At 43.1% G+C, this 17438-nt stretch overlaps 1 protein-coding gene across 1 annotated transcript in view; it reads left to right on the top strand.

Annotated features, from left to right (window-relative positions):
* The window catches only part of LOC142268471 (uncharacterized), a 202153-nt gene that overhangs the window by 41246 nt on the left and 143469 nt on the right, over nucleotides 1-17438 (top strand). The gene's annotated exons all lie outside the window — the stretch shown is intronic.

Consider the following 17438-nt stretch of genomic DNA (forward strand, 5'->3'; position numbering starts at 1 on the left):
AAGGAAACACAGGAGTATCATCCCGAAAACAACAGAATCGCACTTATATAATCTGCCTGCTGCGCCTCCTGTGCTCTCTTCACAACAAGTTTTTCGAAGAAATATTCATAAAGCAGTGGTGGAGGAATAAGTCTGTATCTTTCAAGAAAACTGATATTTACTGACTCGGCTCCTTCCTCACCTGACCTAAATCCTACAGAGAACTTGTGGGCTCCTTTTCTAAGGAAGATTTCTGCTGAAGGAAAATAGTCCCATCTCTGAACAGTTTATGGGAAGTTATGGTTGGTGCGGCCCAACAGATTAAGAAACTGAAAAGGGTACTTTACACGCTGCGACATCGCTAGCGATTGCTAGCGATGTCGTGCGCGATAGCACCCACACCCGTCGTTGGTGCGACATTTGGTGCTCGCTGCCGTAGAGAACATTATCGCTACGGCAGCGTCACACGCACATACCTTGTCAGCGACGTTGCTGTGACCGCCGAACAATCCCTCTCTCAAGGGGGAGGTGCGTTCGGCGTCATAGCGACGTCACTGCGGTGTCACTAAGCGGCCGGCCAATAGAAGCGGAGGGGCGGAGATAAGCGGGACGTAACATCCCGCCACCTCCTTCCTTCTGCATTGCCAGTGGACGCAGGTAAGGAGATGTTCCTTGTTCCTGCGGTGTCACACATAGCATTGTGTGATGCCGCAGGAACGACGAACATCGTCGTACCTGTGGCAGCAGCGATAATAAGGAAAGGAGCGACATGTCAACGATCACAGTTTTTGAACGATTTTGAGATCGTTGATCGTCGCTCCTTGTTGTCACACGCTGCGATGTCGCTACCAGAGCCGGATGTGTGTCACTAACGTCGTGACCCCGACGATATATCGGTAGCGATGTCGCAGCGTGTAAAGCACCCTAAAGACCCGATGGATTGACGGTTTAGAACTGAAGAGTGGTTATATTACTATAAAATTTTTGCACATTTTGTTAGTTGTCACTGTGCTGCTCACTGGTCTCTACAGATATTTCAGCGGAGCAGTCATATCAATGTGGCTGCAGCGCTTAAGTCGCAGTAAATAGACAGTTCAGGAGTCAGCTTCATACATAATAGGATATACAGATCAGCGGATTGTATCTCATATGATAGGATAAGATTTATGGACTGTATCTTACATAACAGTAAATACACAGCACAGCAATCACACATGATAGGATTAGATACATGGCTCTGGCAACTGTATCTCACAATAGAGGATTAGATAGATGTCTCAGCGGAATGTATAACATGTGATTCGATACACGGACTGTAAGTAGATGCTGACTTTCCTGTTACTTTCTTTTTACTGCACTCTGCAAACTGAGCTCTTCTATGTCAGTGTAAAGCCTCATTCAGATGTCTGTGCTGCATGGGTTTCTGAATGAGGCTTTAGACTAACAGAGCAAAACTGAGTTTTCAGAGCATTGAAAAGACAGCCATATTTATCAACAAAGGTCACAATATTACCATTCATGGTGGGAATTGTTGCCAGTATTATAAATGTACACAGATAAGGCCTGTATAGGGTGTCATTCACTCAAATAAAGCGGGCTTTACACGCTACGACATCGCTAATGCGGAGTCGTTGGGGTCACGGAATTCGTGACGCACATCCGGCCGCATTAGCGATGCCGTTGCGTGTGACATCGATAAGCGATTTTGCATCGTTGCAAAAACGTGCAAAATCGCTAATCGGCGACACGGGGGTCCATTCTCAAATCTCGTTACTGCAGCAGTAACGAAGTTGTTCCTCGTTCCTGCGGCAGCACACATCGCTGCGTGTGACGCCGCAGGAACGAGGAAGCTCCCCTTACCTGCCTCCCGGCCGCTATGCGGAAGGAAGGAGGTGGGCGGGATGTTACGTCCCGCTCATCTCCGCCCCTCCGCTGCTATTGGGCGGCGGTTCAGTGACGTTTCAGTGACGTCGCTGTGACGCCGCACGGACCGCCCCCTTAGAAAGGAGGCGGTTCGCCGGTCACAGCGACGTCGCCGGACAGGTAAGTATGTGTGACGGCTGTGGGCGATGTTGTGCGGCACGGGCAGCGATATGCCCGTGTCGCGCAATAGATGGGGGCGGGTACCCACACTAGCGATATCGGGACCGATATCGCAGTGTGTAAAGTAGCCTTAAGTGTGGTGCACAGTGACTGGTCACCAGCCTTTTAGTGATGCTCATACTATTAGATCAGGCGGGCTGACCAGCACTGTATAAGTGCATCCTAAAAGGACACCCAATATATGGTAATATTCATCCACAGATTACAAGTTGGACAGGCAGTGAGTAGTTCTTATCTGAAAGGTGTGAGTCATCTGTGGTTTATACCCAGCATTGTCTAATCATGCAGGAGGTCAGACCAGGAGATCAGAGTTGTATCCTTACATCTCACACACTGAAAAACCTAAGCTATGGTGGGAGGTGTTCGCACTCTAGGTTTTGGATGCCTGCTTATGATTGGGTAACTCATACAGGCAGAAGACGCACAAGCCCCCACCAGAGAGTAACTAATACCCAGTTGGACATAATAAAAAAATGAACTCATTATGTGCCAGTACTTAGATTGCTAATATTTCCACAACAGAGAGGTGAAATTAAAAAAAACCTCACATTTTATTGCTTTTGTAATTCTATACGGTTTAACCCCTTTCTGACATTGGATGTACTGGTATGACTTATTTAGCAGTGCATTCACGCAAATGGATGTACTGATATGTCCTGGCTATGGTGCCTGTACTGTCCTTGGCTGTGTAACTGCCTAAATGCTACAATTAATTGCGATTGCAGCATTCAGGAGGCTGAGAGAGGGAATGCACTCTCTCCCACCCGATCGGGGCTCCCGCAACGTGATCACGTGGGTCCAATTATTGCCATGACAACCCCAGGTGAAATGATGACCTTCAGATCTACCAGCTATGGTGTTGTGTTAGACCATGCCTGGAACATGTCTAACAGGCATTCTGTCAGCATCACACTGACAGGTGTAGTGTATTGCAATATGGGTGGATTGTAAAACATTATACCAATGGTCAGAGTAATAAAAGTTGATACCCCATATAGGTACTAAGTAAAAAAAAAAAAGGGAAAAAGGAATTTTTTTAAAAAAAATATTAAAAAAAATAAAACAAAAGAAAGACATATTCTACCAATAATTACGTATATTTATGTAAAAACAAAAATAAAGAAAAAAAAACCACATATTTGGTATTGCTGCATCCAGAACACTCTAATCTACAGTATAAATCTGTCACATTAGTTATCCTTCAGTAAACACCATAAAACAAAATTAAATGAATAAAAATGGAAAAAAGTATGGTTTCTCATCAAACTGTCAGTGAAAAAGAGGAATAAACCACAATAAAATAAAATCCCATGCAACTGAAGGGTGATGAAACTCCAAATGAGATTAGGGAGCTTCCAACAATATGGCAGACGATTTTAACATGGAGAAGGATACGGAAATTGTGTGGGGCAAGCGCCTGGGACTCGCCATTCCAGCCTTTTATGGGGAACCCGAGGTTCCTTAAGGGCAGGACTCCATCACAATATGATACATTGGCGAGGCAGGGGTGTGTCTATGTGGCAGACCTACTGGACCCTGGATATTTAATACTCCCATATGAGACACTGGCACAACGCTTCCAGGTTTTTGCTGGAAACCCTTTTTTGTTCCTCCAAGCTCGCAGTTTTGCACAGAAATGTATCGCTAATAAACCACTACGTGAGCGAGGGACAGACCTAGATACATTTCTGAGACAAGCTAGGACGCAGATTTTCTCAACTAGTCATATATACGCAAGATTAAGTTCATATTGGTGGTGGGAGACAGGAGTCAGAGGCCTTTTAAGTGGGGGGAGGTCATACCGGAATATAAAAGTGAGGATTTCTTGAAAGCAACATTGATTCAAAGGAAATTGATATCAGCTAGCAGTTACCCCAACATGGCACTGGTGATTTTTCATTGAGCCTACGTAACCGCCTATATTCAAGCAAAAATAAACCCAGCAACAAACTATGTATGCTCTAAATGTGGCATGGAGAAGACAGATTTATTTCATCCCCTTTGGGAGTGTGCGAGGATTCGGGGGGTTTGGAGGAGCGTCCATTCAGTCTTACAAACCACATATGACATTAAATTCCCATTGACGCCACAATAGGCTGTCTTCAACATTCCTGAGGAAGACCAGCTAAAAATAACAAAACGTACTAAAGCAGCTCTTATTATATGCGTCTCGTATATTACATAAGTGGCTTAGTCCAGAACCCCCATCATTATCACTCATTCAAACAAAGGTCACGTTCATATGTAAAATGGACTGGCTTGGCGCTCTTTCAGACAAAGAAAAGTTGACAAGGAAATTTTTTGAAATATGGTCCCCGTTCATACCCACGTTACCAGATGTCACTAGAGCCAGGCTTAGATCTCAATATGAGTGCACATCGTGGTACCTGTTAGGACTTATAAGTGCCCAATTCCATAATAATAGACGGTATAAGTTAGAGGGCGCACGTAGAGAGGGGAAGGGGGGGGGGTTAGGGACTGTTTGGGCTTATTTTGATATATTAATGTCTCAACTTTTGTTATTATTATCTTTGACATATATATTGTATTTTGAAACTTAATAAAAAGAAGTTTAAAAAAAATAAAAATCATATGTAATTAAATATGGTATCCCTGAAAAGTCGTCTCACCCGGCAATAAACAAAGCACCATACAGCTCCGTCAGTGGAGAAATCAAAACGTTAGCGCTCTCAAAATAGCGATGCAAAATCATTTTTTTTTCCTATAAAATAGTTTTAATTGTGTGAAGGAAATAAAACATGAATTAAATATAAATGTCATATTGCTGTAATCGTCCTGACCCGAGGAATAAAGCCGTCTCATCACTTTTACCACACGGGGAAAGACATGAAAAATAAATAGATTTCTAAATTGTTGGTTTTTGTTCATTCTGCCTCCCAAGAATCACAATAAGGAGTGATCAAAAAATGTGAAGTGTCTGAAAATGATACAAATAAAAACGCCAACTCATCCCATAAAAAAAAAAGCCCTCACATGAGTCGTACAAGAATTAAACAATTGTAACTCTCAAAATATGAAAAAAAACTTTTTTGTTTAATGGTTGTTGTAGTGTGTGATAGTAGCCAAACGTAAAAACCCGATATAAACCCTAATCTCTTATACCTCACCATATCAAATAAATTCTTGACCCGCTGTTGATTTGTTTGTTCTGCCTCCCAAAGATCGCAGTAAGGTGTGACTCACATTTATCCTGCTCTCTACACTGAGCACTTACACGGGGATTAAATCTCTGAAATGCGAGATTCAGATGAAACCCTGAATGGAACATTCCCTATAAGGAGGCAGATGGACACACTATGTACTGTCTCTGGCCTATGATCCAGGGGTGTTCATTTTTTTTTAAGTGTGCAGAAAAAAAATAGTTGGCCACAGTTTTGTGTATTTCTGAAAAGACAGACACCGCAGAACAGAGGCGAGATGGAGACCAGACTAAGGCTATGTGCATACGTCCATGCTGCAAATTCTGCAGCGACTTAGGCAGTGCATTGCGCATCAAATCGCTGTTGAAACACTGCGTACTGGATGCAGTATGTCTGCAGAATAGATGCCATTTTCATACGCTCAGGATGCTGCCTCTCCCATAGACGGAGTGGGAGCAGCATCCAAAGCACACGAAAGAAGTGACATGCTGCATTTTTAAACGCAGAGATTTTGTCAAATTTTTGACTCTCAAAACGCTGCGTTCAAAAAAGCATCATGCGCACGGATTATGCACAATCTTTATAGATTGGGCAGGGGACGCAGGACGCATGCATTTATGCTGCAGTGCTATACGCAGCGTAAATGCATGAAATTACGCGAAGTGCGCACATAGCCTAACACTGCTGCTTTATTACAGTGAATGGATCCCTTGGGGGTTTCACCTGAATCATGCCATTTGGAGATTTACATGTAAACCTATAACGCTAATAGGTCGAGGAGAAGGGCGTAGCCTCACTGCGCCTTAAACCAGGCTTACTCGGAGGGGTATGTGAGTACCTAGTCATCATCAGAGCCGTAAGGTTTGACTTTGCTGATAGTAGGCACCAGGTACCAATTTAAGGCAGTCCCTAGTTGTCGCATTCCACCAAGAGGCTGAGTGGTGTCCAGCGAGAAAGATGGGGTGGGAACTACTGCCTCTAGGGAAGAAAAGGAAAGATAACCTCTGTCACATACTCTGACCAACCCTGAACTCCTCGATGTCCCAAGACAGGTTTTTTCACCTTGTGTGTCGATCCTGTATTTATCCCTGTCTTACCCTACCTACAACTGTGTATAGTGAGCAGGGCAGGAGGAACACTAGTCCTGCTCTATAATAATTTCACGAAGGGAAAATCACAGACAAGGAAAAAAGAAACCGTATTCCAAAAGAACAGGTGGGTAAAAAGATAAGGGAAGCAAAATAAATCAAAAGGGAGATACTGAATACCACTACACCAAACAAACTTCCAAGCAACAATCTCTAGGATCAAGTCCAAAATGATTTCTCTTTCCATGACTCACACCCCCATGCCAGGAACATGGAATGGCAAGCTAACACTGGCGAATACTAAGGCAAAGATGTGAGTTCTTAAACCAGATGGCAGTGGAGAAATCAGAACAGCTAAGAAAACTTAGGACGGTAAGCCAAGAAAGACACAAGGGTCTGCTTAACTCTAGCAGGGTGAGCACAGGGATAGTCTGCACAACTAACTGGAAAGCAAAGCAGGTCCAACCAGTGTTTGTGTGTGCGGCAACCTTTTGACCTATGGCATACGGGTTGCCTCTGTCTGTCCTGATACCCCCGTAACAAAACCCTGATGTAAGATCTCAGCATAGAGCATGGGATAAATGTGACCCAAAAGTCACAGACAGATGGAGAAGTCACATCTATGATCAGCTCTAATCCTGCCATCTCCACTGCTCTCATTACACAAGTATAAATCATATAATACTGGAGGAAAAAACAAGACTGAGCACAAGACCTTCACAGCTGTCTACACATCATAGGAAGATTTCCTGGCCCCTTCTCTCCATCTACCTGATGATCCTGAGGAACATCGGGATCTTCTTGTTTACAGTCCTGTGGGAGAAGAGGACGGGGACATCTCTCTGGTGTTGTCCTCTTACTGGATAGAACTGGGGAGACACATACAGGGACTGAATTTATTCCTTACATACAGATAATTATAGGCCGTGTGTATTTAGTCCTGTCTATTACCTGGTGATGTGAGGGCCTGGGGAACCTCAATCATGACCAGGGTGGATAAAAATCTTGATTTTTTTAAAAAAATCAAAAAAATCAGATTTTTTTGATTTAAATCAGATTTTTTTGATTTAAATCATTTGATTTAAATCAGATTTTTTAATCAAGTTGTACACAAGCAAAACTTTGTCTTTTTGCAAATCTAATTGTTTTACACAAATAAAAATATTAAAACAGTTGATTATGAAACCTAATAATTTTTATTTGCACTATTAAACACTCAGAATTGAACTTCAGAGAGTAAGTACTTTTTAACAATAGCCTATCTCTAACGTTTGAAGTAAGCAAACATCTTCAGTGAATACATCAGTCCTTTAAGCCTACTGTTTATTTAGGACTTTTAATAGGAAAACCAGTTGTCCTGCTTTAGCAGTTCCTAAGCGGTTAATTGCCAGACTTACCACTAGTACTATGCTCCTGGTGCATAAGAAGCTGTGGGGGTTCATTGACATTAGTTGTATCACTATCAACATCTTCATTTCCCTTCTGGTTGCAGTTTTCATAATGTGATTTCAAACGGCAAACAAGTCCTTGGATATCCTTTTGACAGTATTTGCACTTTGCTCTTGCACCTTTCTTTCCAAGATCTGCTGCTGGCATCTCAACAAAATGAACCCAAATAGGGTCTCTCTTACAACCTGCTGCCATGGCTCACACAGATCACTTATGAAGTTTGATTGTTACTACAGCCTGAGCCAAGCACTGCTGATGTTACTACAGCCTGAGCCAAGTACTGCTGACTATCCAACAAGTTTGGGCATGTCAACTGAATGCAGGGAAAAAGAAACTAAACCAAAACTGAAACCAAGCTAGAAGTGTGGAATTAAAGGGGCAGTATGAACAAAATGTGGAGGCTATTAATAGTTTATACAATTAAGACATGCTGCTTTTAAACACCTACCTATTGCCATATAGTAAAACAAAAAAGATTTTTACTTACTTTGGGGTCCCCCCCTCACCCTGGCGTTAGATCGTTGCCCCTAGTTTCGTCCGTGTAACTATGGGCGCACATGCACACTGCTCTCACTTCTCATTTTAATCGTGATTTATATTAAAAAAAACCTTTTGATTTAAATCAGTGATTTAAATCATGATTAAAATCATGATTTAAATCGATCCGATTTAAATAGAAAAAAATCTTTTGATTTAAATCGTGATTTAAATCATGATTTAAATCGGCGTGATTTAAATCAATCCACCCTGATCATGACGTCCTTGTACAGATCTTTGTGTCCTTCTAAATACTCCCACTCCTCCATGGAGAAATAGACGGTGACGTCCTGACACCTCATAGGAACCTGACACATACAATGATACCGTCACCCCCGATCCCTTCATAGCGTTACTGTATAATGTCCCAGCATTCCCAGCAGTGTCACCTCTCCAGTCAGCAGCTCAATCATCTTGTAGGTGAGTTCTAGGATCTTCTGGTCATTGATGTCCTCATGTATCGGGGGGTGAGGTGGAGGCCCCGTGATTGGGCTCTGGGGTCTTCCCCATCCCTCAGACACAGGGTCCTGACAGCGCTCACTAGAGGCCTTCTTCACTACTGTGTAATCCTGGTTATGGAGAGACACAGTAATAAATCTCACTCCAGACATTTCCAGAGTCCTCACCTCTCCAGTTCTGTCCATCTGTTATTCTCATAGATAAGAATGATGTAATGTGACGTCATCAGAATCTCTCACCTCTCCAGTAAGCCGGAAGAGGATCTCTAGGGTGAGGTGTAATGTCCTCTCCGCCATCTTGTCCCTGTCCATATCCATCCTTCATGGGGCAATTAGGTGAATTTTTGATATTATAAGGACCTCAATGGGGAGAAGATGAGCCGATATGTAAAATTAATGGAGATAAGGGAGGTGAGATATCATTTGAGTAGGGAAGAAAAATTCAACATGACGTGCTATGTAAGTAGTAAAACCGACCGATAAAAGTAGCACATTATCTTTATAAAAAAAAAACCACAATCCTTCATACAACAATGTGAACGGAAAAATAAAGCAGTATCGTATTTTTCGCTTTATAAGACGCACTTTTGTTCACTTTTTGTTATATATATATATATATATATATATATATATATATATATATATATATATATATATATATATATACAGTCATATGAAAACGTTTTGGCAACCCTATTAATGTTAACCTTTTTTCGTTATAACAATTTGGGGTTTTGCAACAGCTATTTCAGTTTCATATATCTAATACCTGATGGACTGAGTAATATTTCTGGATTGAAATGAGGTTTATTGTACTAACATAAAATGTGCAATCCGCATTTAAACAAAATTTGACTGGTGCAAAAGTATGGGCACCCTTATCAATTTCTTGATTTGAACACTCCTAACTACTTTTTACTGACTTACTAAAGCACTAAATTGGTTTTGTAACCTCATTGAGCTTTGAACTTTATAGGCAGGTGTATCCAATCATGAGAAAAGGTATTTAAGGTGGCCACTTGCAAGTTGTTCTCCTATTTGAATCTCCTATGAAGAGTGGCATCATGGGCTCCTCAAAACAACTCTCAAATGATCTGAAAACAAAGATTATTCAACATAGTTGTTCAGGGGAAGGATTCAAAAAGTTGTCTCAGAGATTTAAACTGTCAGTTTCCACTGTGAGGAACATAGTAAGGAAATGGGAGAACATAGGTAAATTTCTTGTTAAGCCCAGAAGTGGCAGACCAAGAAAAATATCAGAAAGGCAGAGAAGAAGAATGGTGAGAAGAGTCAAGGACAATCCACAGACCACCTCCAAAGACCTGCATTATCATCTTGCTGCAGATGGTGTCAATGTGCATCAGTCAACAATACAGCGCACGTTGCACAAGGAGAAGCTGTATGGGAGAGTGATGCGGAAGAAGCCGTTTCTGCAAGCACGCCACAAACAGAGTCGCCTGAGGTATGCAAAAGCACATTTGGACAAGCCAGTTACATTTTGGAAGAAGGTCCTGTGGACTGATAAAACAAAGATTGAGTTGTTTGGTCATACAAAAAGGCATTATGCATGGAGACAAAAAACCACGGCATTCCAAGAAAAGCACTTGCTACCCACAGTAAAATTTAGTGGAGGTTCCATCATGCTTTGGGGCTGTGTGGCCAATGCCGGCATCGGGAATCTTGTTAAAGTTGAGGGTCGCATGGATTCAACTCAGTATCAGCAGATTCTTGACAATAATGTGCAAGAATCAGTGACAAAGTTGAAGTTACGCAGGGGATGGATATTTCAGCAAGACAATGATCGAAAACACCGCTCCAAATCTACTCAGGCATTCATGCAGAGGAACAATTACAATGTTCTGGAATGGCCATCCCAGTCCCCAGACCTGAATATCATTGAAAATCTGCGGGATGTTTTGAAGCATTCTGTCCATACTCGGCGACCATCAAACTTAACTGAACTGGAATTGTTTTGTAAACAGGAATGGTCAAATATACCTTCATCCAGGATTCAGGAACTCATTAAAAGCTACAGGAAGTGACTAGAGGCTGTTATTTTTGCAAAAGGAGGATCTACAAAATATTAATGTCACTTTTATGTTGAGGTGCCCATACTTTTGCACCGGTCAAATTTTGTTTAAATGCGGATTGCACATTTTCTGTTAGTACAATAAACCTCATTTCAATCAAGAACTATTACTCAGTCCATCAGTTGTTAGATATATGAAACTGAAATGGCTGTTCCAAAAACCCAAATTGTTATAAAGAAAAAAGGTTAACATTAATAGGGGTGCCCAAACTTTTTCATATGACTGTATATATATATATATATATATATATATATATATATATATATATATATATATATATATATATATATATATATATATATATATATATATACACACACACTGCAGGGTCCGCTCTGGAACGGTGCTGGGAGCTGGTGAAGCTGCGGGCGGCAGCGTTAGATCTCCTGCTCCCGCTCATATAGTATGCACAGCCGCTGTCCATCAGCATGGTGCTGAAACCGCATCGCGCTGATGGGCTGGGGCAGCGGGGAATATTATATCTGCCTGTGCTCCCTTTGATTGCACATGATCCCCCCTGTGTTAGATATGGCCCCCATACTGCTGCCCATAGTAAAATAAAAAAAAGCTTTACTTACCTCCAGCGCTGATCTCCCGGTGTCTCTGCTGCTGCTGTCTGTGATAAGGCACACAGAGATGAGCAAGAACCAGGAAGTGGAGGAGGAGCTCAACCCCACGGAGGGAGACACAGGGATTACAGCGCTGATAAGGTAAGGAAAGAGTGTTTTATTTTATTATGGGCAGCAGTATGGGGGCCATATCAAACACAGGGGAGGTGTGCCATCTATAGTGGGCATGGGCAGCAGTATGGGGGCCATATCAAACACAGGGGAGGTGTGCCATCTATAGTGGCCATGGGCAGCACAGGGGGACAATATCAAACACAGGGGAGGTGTGCCATCTAAAGGGGCCATGGGCAGCACAGGGGGACGTGTCCCAGCACAAGGGGGCTATATTCAATATAAGGGGGCCATATCCAGATTAAGGGGGGCTAATTTTAGGATGGGGGGGCTATGAGGGACATATACCCTATATGATTTGTTAGACAGACACTTGCCTTATAAGATGGACCCCATTTAACATTAAAAAAAAATTCTCTTTTCCTTCACCAAATTTGGGGGTGCGTCTTATAAAGCGAAAAATACGGTAATTGGTCCCATAATAAAAGTAGGGAGGTACGAAAGAGCAAAAACAAAACATTTCCCAGTTTTTCGGGTAAGAACAGGGCAATGGAATTAGGATTCGATGTATTCTTGTTTCTAACGGAAGAAGAGGGGCCACACATGGCGTACGGATCTGTGCACTCGGTGACACACAATTTACCACCCATTTCTTGTATGAAGGCAGCAAAATAGTGAAAATTATCCCAATTACAAAATGTGCCCACATTATATTTCACTCCTAAACTAGAAAAATTATGTAAATAACAAAGTTTAGATATTCTAAACTGGTTTTGGAGCTCGTAGACTTCAGCCCCTTAATGACCACAGGCAATAAAATTATGTCCTAGCGGTCATAGTGTTAATTCCCTCCCGCTGCTGCTGAGATAGGAGCACACCTCAGATGATTTGTACAGATGAGATGTGTGCTAGCAGGTACGAGCAGATCCGCGATCTGCCCGTGGCTGTTAACCTCTTAAATGGCGGTCAAATTGTGACAGCGCCACTATAATCGCAATCGCCATAAAACTTTACTCACAGGCCTCCACCAGAAGTCACATGACGTGATCACGTGGATCAAATAGTTGTCAGGGTAGTGCAGGGTCATATGATGACTCCTTTAGGTCACATGACTTAGGCCCTGTAACAAGCAGCCAAGTACTGCAGGTTACAGGACACGAGTATTTTTCCTGATCTGACTGGTGCTGCTCTGATCAGGAGAAATGAATGAGCGATCAGACTGCTGATCCTTATAGCCCCTAGGGGAACTAGTAAAAGAAAAAAAAAGTAAAAAAAATTTCAAAAATTAAAAAAAAACACCTAGAACTTCAAATTACGCTCCTTTCAACCCATTGACGATGAAAGGGTTAAAAAAAAATTGAAAATATACACACATTTGGTATCTCCGCATTCAGAAATGCCTGATCTAACAAAATATAAAATCAATCAATCTGATTGATAAACGACATAGCGGCAATAAAATGCTAAACGCCAAAATTACGTTTTTTGGGCGCAGTAAATTTTGCGCAAAATGCGATAACAGGGATCAAACTGTAGTATGTGCGCAAACAACGGTACCATTAAAATCTCGAGTTTGAGACACAAAAAATAAGCCGTCACTGACCCAAAGATCATGTGAACGCTACGGGTTACGGAAAATGGTGCAAAATGTACGCCACTTTTTTGGACAAACTTCTGATTTTTTTTAACCCCTTAGAGAAAAGTAAACCTATTCATGTTTGGCGTCTACGAACATGTACCGACCTCAGGCATCACACCCACACATCAGTTTTACTATATAGCGAACATAGAGAATAAAATATCTCAAAAACAATTGTGCAATCGCACTTTTTTTGCAATTTTTCTGCATTTGGAATTTTTTTGCCGTTTCCCAGTACACTATATGGTAAAACTCATGGTTTCATTTAAATGTACAACTTGCCCTTATATTGCAAAATTGACTTAAAAGTAAAAAAGTTATGGCTATCAGAAGAAGGGGAGAGAAAAAAAACAATAAAAACCCCCGAATAATAGGCCGGGGGTGAAGGGGTTAAATATCGGAACCATCTGACTCCTACTCTGCAGTGATGTTCTACAATGTCATTACATAGCAGTGCATCTATACGCAAACATGTAGCAAGGGAGAGGAAATCCGTCCATCTCTACATAAGGCAGAGACGGTTTATTACTGCCTCTGCCTTCTCTGTCACTGTATACTCAGCTCTGCGGTGCAATGCAGCTGGAATGGTGAGGGACCCGACAGCGGCACAAATCTCTGTGTGAGAGCACATCCACTATCGGTACTTGCCAACTGTAATTGTTTGGGGTCTGATAAGTTTGATTTTTGTTTTGGGGGTGGATATTTGCTTTCTTTTGGGGTGTCTGCTTTTTTTGATGAAGAGTCCTGCTGTATTCTTTACCTTTTTTATATGCTTGGACACTTCCCTATGGAAACGCAACTAGGGCTTATTTATAGAGTAGGGCTTATAATTTAATAACAGTATAGTCAAAAAAGCCCTAAAAATCCTACTAGGGCTTATTTTCCGGGTAGGTCTTATTTTCAAGGTGGAAAGAGCTGACTGTGCTTCCTCCCCATACACAGAGGTCATGAGGTCACTGCTAAGAAGTAAATTAAAAATACTTAAATATGGAATTGACCCCCCCCCAATGTGTGAAATATAGGAAAATACCATGGTGAATCCAAATCTCCGTTATTTGCCCCGACCAAGTAAAAAACAGCCATATATACAAAATAATAAGTGTTACAAAATAGCCAAGAAATATTTACATGTGGTCATAAACATCATAAAAGTAAAAACAATCAAGACGACGACAGCAACATGAAAATGAAGCCGAGGAAATCGTGAGAAAAGATGGAACATTTACCATATTTTTCGGACCATAAGACACACTTTTTTTCCCCCCAAATGTTGGGGGAAAGTGGGGGGTGCATCCAATGGTCTGAATGTAGGGCTGCGGGGAATGAGGGCGCTGTAGTGGAGCGGGTCATCGGGGGCACGAGCAGGCAGCAGCAGCACCTGCTGTGACCACGTGGGCCCGCTCATTACATATGCACGCCCATCCTCCCGCCCATCTCTCAGCGCTGAAGCCGGGGCTGATAGGTGGGCGGGATGATGGGTGGGGATGCGCGCATAATTAACAGCCGGCCGTGATCACCCCTGGCAACTACAGCCTGGAGTGATCATGCTCAGCTGTATTCACTGCACCCCACGCATCATCATCAGCGCAGGGTGCAGTGAATCAATGTACTCACCGTTCCCCTGCAGCACTGCGATGTCCTCCAGTCTGCCGGCCGCGCTGTGTGGACTGGAGACTAGCGGGGCTCACAGCGATGACGTCATCGCTGTGCGCACGTGTGTCTTAACAGCCGCGCCGGTAGACTGGAGGACAATACATCGCAGTGCTGCAGGGAACGTGGCCGGCTCAACACAGCACTGCCGGCACAGACAGGAGGAGAAGCGACGCTGCGTGGAACAAGGAAAGGTGAGTATAAACGTTTATTTATTTTTTTGTGGTTCCGCAGGATGGGGGTATATGAGCAGATGATGGAGGTATATGAACAGGATGATGGCATATAGCAGGATGATGGGGGTATATGAGCAGGATGATGGGGCCATATACCAGGATGATGGGAGTATATGAACAGGATGATGGCATATAGCAGGATGATGGGGGTATATGAGCAGGATGATGGGGCCATATACCAGGATGATGGGAGTATATGAACAGGATGATGGCATATAGCAGGATGATGGGGGTATATGAGCAGGATGATGGGAGTATATGAGCAGGATGATGGGGGTATATGAGCAGGATGATGGGGGTATATAGCAGATTGGGAGCACATACTAGGATGCAGTATATAGCAAGATGGGGCTATACCAGGATGAGGGACATAAATATATACACAAGGCAGGAGGATCATTACCAGGATGGGGTACCTTAGTAGAGAATTTGGGGATAGTACCCCCATAATAGTGTCAGCAGCAGATCCTCGCCCCATAACAGTGTGTCATGACCACATTTTTTGCTTAAAATTTTATTTTCCTATTTTCCTTCTCTAAAACCAGGGTGCGTCTTATGGTCCGGTGCGTCTTATAGTCCGAAAAATACGGTACTTAAATATCTGAACAAGGAAAAAGATTTTCACAGATCTTTAACCCTTTTATGACAGCCTTACGGATTAAAACGGCAGCAGAAAAAGGTACTTATTCTGATCCGCAGTTTTAAAACGTCAGCAAGAAATAAAGTGTATACCGCTCCCAGCATTGGAAACTCTCCATGGTTTCAGCTACCAGGGATAGCTCAAACCCTGAAGATCCCGATTTAGGCCGAAAAAAAATTATTTATCTTCCACCTGGCATAATAAAATCATGTCAGATGGGAGATAAATCTCCTCCCTCGGTCCCCCGGTGTGGCCAAAGTGCCCCCCCCCAGTCCCACCCGATCATCTAAAATGGCCGACGCACACGCTGCGCTCATCCTCTTCCTCTGAGTTCTGTCGCATCTGGCATGTTAGATGCGACATCAAAGTTCTCCCCAGGTTCTGCCAGGTCACCCCCTGTCATTCTCCGGTCTCCCGTTACCTCCTGCAGTGACGATCCCCCACGATCCCGCCTCTTTCTTCTCAGAAGATCCTGGCCACATGTGCAGAGCGGCTTTCTGCTAGTAGTGACACTGAGCTTACTGCAGCTCATACTGCCATGCTGTGGACCTGAGGAGTGTGAGTGCAGCATCTCTGCAACCACACTCCTCACATGGAGGCTTTGCACTTCCAGAAAATGGGGGATACGTTCTCTGAGTGTGCCCCCCATATTCTGGAAGGTCCAGAGTCGGCATAGGACCTCCAAAATGGATTATGGCGGACCGGGTTTTTCTTTTCTTTTCAATAAATTGATGAAGGAGGGAATGTGAGAGAATCTTTTTTTTTTACTACTGACTAGATTAGTGATGTCGGGTATCTGAAAGACGCCATGACATCATTAACCCTAACCCCAACAACCCTATTTATTACCCCATTTGCCACCACACCAGGGCAACGGGAAGAGCTGTGCAAAGTGCCAGGATTAGCGAAGCTAACGGATGCGCCACTTCTGGGCGGCTGCGGCCAGCTATTTTTAGGCTGGGAAGGGCCAAATAACCATGGTTTTTTCCACCCTGAGAATACCAGACCACAGCTGTCCACTTTACCTTGGCTGGTAATCCAATATGGGGGGACCCCACTTTTTTTAAATTATTTATAAGTAATTAAAAAAAACCCAGCATGTAGACACCTCCATTTTGGATTACCAGCCAAGATGAAGCTGCCAGCGCTTGTCTGGAGGTCTGCAGCTGTTTGCTTTACCCTAGCTGGGTTTTTTGTTTTTTTTTGGGGGGGCTAAATACAAGGTTAAACACCATTTAGTTCCACATGAAAGTTACTAAAGGGTGCCAGCTTAGAATATGAAGGGGGGTGGGATATTATATATGTGTTTGACATCTATTTATCTAGCCATCCATCCATCCATCCTAGCTTATTAGCCTATGTGCCCACGATCAGGATTTGCAGTGGTTTGGACGCAGAGTGTTTTGACTGTGATGTTGTGCAGTACAAGCGCAGTGGTGGGAAGTTTAGAAATCTCCTGCCCACTGTGCTTCTTTTCTCTGCAGCATAAACTAACCAGCGGTGTGGCTTCCTGAGACGCAAGATGTCAGTTTATGCTGTGGAGATGAGAATGTTTTTCGCAGGGAGAATAAAGTCCGCAGTGGCCTGAACCTGGATTGTGGGCATGGGCAGCTGTGTTCTCGTTTGGACAACACTGGCATCTGCACAGAATGGCTGACACTGCGTCCTAGATGCAGTGTCAACGTATCGTAGGGACACAGCCTAAAAGTGAGAAATTTGGCACTGCAG

This window comes from Anomaloglossus baeobatrachus, unplaced genomic scaffold (assembly GCF_048569485.1).
Source record: "Anomaloglossus baeobatrachus isolate aAnoBae1 unplaced genomic scaffold, aAnoBae1.hap1 Scaffold_302, whole genome shotgun sequence".
NCBI lineage: Eukaryota > Metazoa > Chordata > Amphibia > Anura > Aromobatidae > Anomaloglossus > Anomaloglossus baeobatrachus.